Here is a 4610-nt window from a genome sequence, read left to right as displayed (position 1 = left end):
TTGCTGATGAATCTGACGCTCATAATTAGGCTTTCCTGTTTTCAGTTTCTATTTTTGGCAAATTCTGGTGGTGTTTTTTCAGTGTTTTCCAGTGATTTCAATACCTTAAAAAACAGTGGTTATCAGTGGTTACACATTTTCGCGCCATTAAAAACTACAGAACTCGTGTTTTACCGGTGTTTATGGAACGTTTCGCTTTTATTATTGCTTGCTTTCTGCGCATGGTATATAGACATATATTAAACTTATTGTAGTTACACCATACAATACTTCTTCAGTGATTCTTTGGTCATGTGCGCTCGCTCTTTCCTTCCCATATAAACTTCTGTGAAAAGGCCCTCTCAACATTCACACTTGAGATGGGCAACTCCAAAACAGCCAGTACACAATTCGTTAACTCTGGCCACTGACATAGCTTTCTATGCCAATACTGGTTCACTTGAAGATTGCGATTCTCCGGGCAGGTTCTGCAACATTTGCGCTGATCTGGGCCGGCGCTTATGCCCTCGGAGTTATTGAAGCGGTCAAAAATGAAACAGCACTTTTGAAACTACAGAGGAAATTCCCCTTTACGGGATCTAGAACAGAGTACCACAGTGAGGTTTCATTGACTTCAAATGCCATTGGTGATGAAGAGGCTTGTCTAAGCATCATTGCAAGCCATTTCTCATACATTGTAAAATAAAAGTTCCTGAATTGCTCTTCACCATTGCTTTGCTTACCAAGTGGCAAGCACTCTAACATAGAACATGTTGCAGCGCCAAAGTCGCTAAAGGTTTCACCCAGCCTACTTTCAAGGAGATGTTTCACATCTACACCAATTATACTGAATACTTGGCAGACAAGGGTGTTTTCAGACTCTAGTTTTTTATTATGTCCACTACAGCAGTCATGTTTTCTTAGTAAAAATCTAAGAATGCAGTAGAGTGTACTTTTTTCACATCACTATCAATATGTGACCAAAGATCCTCACTTTTCTTGTCTTTGGCATCATTACTCAGCAAAGATTCTGTAATCGGTTGCCACATGGATAATATAGAATTCATAGCCCCTTGGACTGAGAACCATCAGCTAAGGGACACAGTAGTGATGACTCTTTCTTTGATGCCACACAAAGCACAAAATTATCAATATTTGCGTTTTAGTTCCTGTGCATAGGAAAACAGTGCACCAGAATGCACTAAAAAGTCAATAGCATTCCTCATTGACTCTGAAGATTGTAAAGATGCTTTCAGCATACCATCTAACAAGTGGCAAGGATCTCTTACAGGAAAGCACTTAAGCTCAGGTGTCAATTTTGACAGGTCATCACACAACTTTTTCATATACGTAGCTGAATCACTGCAAATACAAACAATGTCACTCCAGTCTTTGTTGAACTTGGAAAGAACCTTTTTTGCAGAGCATTCCAAGTGACACTGAATTCTGTGTTTTCCAAAAGTCTGGTGTCATGTTTTAACCACTATCCCAGATGCTTGACGATAGCGCTCTTTTCACATATACTTGTCACTATACCTTGCATTGACTGTTTAAAGCCTGAGGTGTTGGCAATTCGCTTACTATCAATACTGACACTAGTAATTAGGGGCTGATGTTTTAAGGGTTTTTACCCATTCTCTGTGGGTAAATGTTATGACACATATTAGGAAAGATTCTTATGAAACCAGCCATTTTGCCTATCAGTGAAAGAATCAAACACAGCCAAAATATCAAATATGATTTTGATATTTCCTGATTCTCTACAGTTTATAAAATAATTAAACAAGACCTAAAACATGCTTCTAAACCCTGCATCTTTAGACCAAAGACCACAAAACTGAAACAAACAAAAGGATGAAGAAACCATATTTTAGTGGCATCCCTAACCAACAAAAAAAATGACTCTTTCACACTCTTCTTTCTTTCTTTGAATGGCATTTAGTTTGTGGTGGTGCAGGTGTTTTTTCAGTGTTTATATGTTTTCACTGGTGAGGGCTATTTCTCTTTCAGTGGGGTATTATCAGTTATTATAGGTTTAAACCTAAAACCGGACAGCCTACTCATAATGAATTGCTGGTGAATCTGACGCTAACGTATTCAGGTACTGCCTACGGCACCATGATGAAATGCTGGTGATTCTAATGTCAATGTATTCAAGTAATGCCCCTTGCCATCTCATGAACTGCATTTGCATCTAACTGCTTAGATAAACTTGTTTGATTTTCACTGAACCTACGGTGTGGCGTCCATTATTGTGTGCGTTTCCTGCTTCAGGGGATGTGCGTGTTGTATGGTCGCTTTACACTTAAGCCTTCGGGTGCCCAACCACTCGAGTCACGTTACCCCCTTCGGCTTGGTGACCCCAGGTCTTACAGTTGTCATGTACAACCATTGGACATGTTAAGTCATCAGTATGGCAATATTCGTAACTTCTGTCTGAATGGATAATGTGATTCATATATAATGTAATGTATTAATTTAGTTGTACAATTTATATTATATTTGTATTATATATGTATTTTAAATGTTTTCACAGCCCTGACGAAGTTCTTTGTAAAAGAACGAAACGCGTTGGCTGCTTAAGAACTATGAAAATATAAAGAAGTATAAAGAGGAAGTTTTGGAAATATACACATCACTGGATGGACATTTATTTGATTATTAAGACTATGGACTCATAGGAATGGTGCGACCTGCAGTGGGTTTAATGTTGTAGAGGGTTTTATAGCGCGCTCAAATACACGAGAGTGTCCTGGCGCGTGCAGTTATCAAAGCCCAATGGAGTGAAAAGTGTGCATCAGCTAGTTGAAGAGAAAAGTTTGGAGTTGTTTCTTGAAAAGTCTAAGATCCTCAATGTAGGAGAGTAGGGTCTGCTATCCTATGGTCACCCCAAATTTTTGCTTCACTGGTTTTTGACATATTGAGGCTGTGGGCCTGCCAATCAGACCCCCAGCCTGCTGTTCTCTCTACTAAATTAAAACTATGCACCCTAAGTGCATAACCAATTGGAAGTGGATCACCCTGTCAGCCCCTGTACCAGTGTACACTAGGTACCCAGGGCATTGGTGTACCCAAGGCCTGCCAGGGGCTGAAGCATGTATTATGCCACCCCAGGCTTGGCCTAACAATTTGACACAACTGGCTGATCACTCAGCTGGGGTAAGTTGGTGTAATCACCTCTTACTTAGGTGTAGTATACCTATACCTAACCTTAAATGGGACACATGTTAACCTATAAGTCACTCCTATGGCAGGCCTTAACAATCCTGAAGGCAGAGTGCTTGGTTCCATGTGAGATGGTGCTCTGGCATGAGCTGAGCCTGTCTGCAGTGGTCGGAACAACTTCCTTCTACTGTTTCCAGATATCGTCATACCATATACTCTTAAGTGCATTATGAGCCTCGCGGTTAAATGCTAACTTTGGTTTGGCTTTATCAAAACATGTCGAGTAAGGTGTCATACGAATTGGAATACTAACCCCTCGCCAATTCTGGCGACGGGGTTAGCATTCCACCCTTCTAGAGGGACACGACATGTACAGTACCTGAAACCCGGGTAAAATCAGACATAGCCTCAGCTCCACAAAATGGATGCTGCCACCACAGACACAAGTCTGCCCTCCTGCTGCTGGGAGTCCTTCCAGCTTGGGAGGTGTGGACAAAGGGTTTCCTGCCAGGGGAGGTGCATGCACCACCCCAGACAGGATTTTGTGTATTGGTCAGGTAGGGCTTGAAAGAAACCAGACATGCCTGTGGCTCACAAGGAGCCTCGGTGCATATGCCAGTTCAAACCGGTCCTGGGGCACACCAGTCCCGGGCCTGGGGCGAGCTGGACAAAGGATTGGGGGTGTAACCACCCCCCTTCCTGGTCCCACCCTTAGGGAGGGACCTAGCAGGTAGTCCGGCCCCTAGAATCCGCTTAAAGGTAGGAGCTGTGTCCTAAGACTTCACACATCCTGGAATCAACTTGAAACTAAGAAGAAGACGGGAACTTCGACATTCTGCTGCACAGAAGACTGAAGGAAATCTCCCCTGTGGTCAGGGAGTGACCACCTTGCTAACGCAAGCACCATCCAGCGAATCAACGTCTGCTTTGCCGCCGCCTCCCGCCGGAGCCCGAGCCCAGAGACTGACAAGACCTGGACCTCCAGACCTCTCACCGCCCGATCCACAGTCCCTGAAAAGAGGAGACCCGTGGAGGCACCGAGACACGTGGAGCCAGCCATCTTGAAACGACCACGACAAGCTGACAAGTGCAACAACCGAGGCTCCCTCCAAGTTGTGCTTTGGGATCTGAGAAGCCCAACCCTCGAGCAGCATCTGCACCAAAGGTGAGCCCTCCAGCATTTCCACGATCTGCGTAGGGCCCTTCTGCATTTTGCCACTCGACGCGCCTAACCGGTTGCTGGCCCGCTGGCTAGTAGCCATCTTGGCGACGAATTTCATGAAATACACCGCTGGTCTGGTTGCTCCAGACTGGCCCTTGCTCCCCTCCAAAGGAGCAGTACCTCTGACCTTGCTGGTCAGAACCATCAGCTTATTTCATCTCCTACAACAATTGCTTTTGCCAAGGCTTGTTTGCTTCGATCAAGTCGCCGACACCGCCAACAGCGAGAGCCTGCGTGGGACAGC

The sequence above is a fragment of the Triturus cristatus genome, chromosome 9 (assembly GCF_964204655.1).
Source record: "Triturus cristatus chromosome 9, aTriCri1.1, whole genome shotgun sequence".
Lineage (NCBI taxonomy): Eukaryota > Metazoa > Chordata > Amphibia > Caudata > Salamandridae > Triturus > Triturus cristatus.
The sequence above is the reverse complement of the archived record's forward strand: the minus strand, read 5'-3'. Positions refer to the sequence as shown.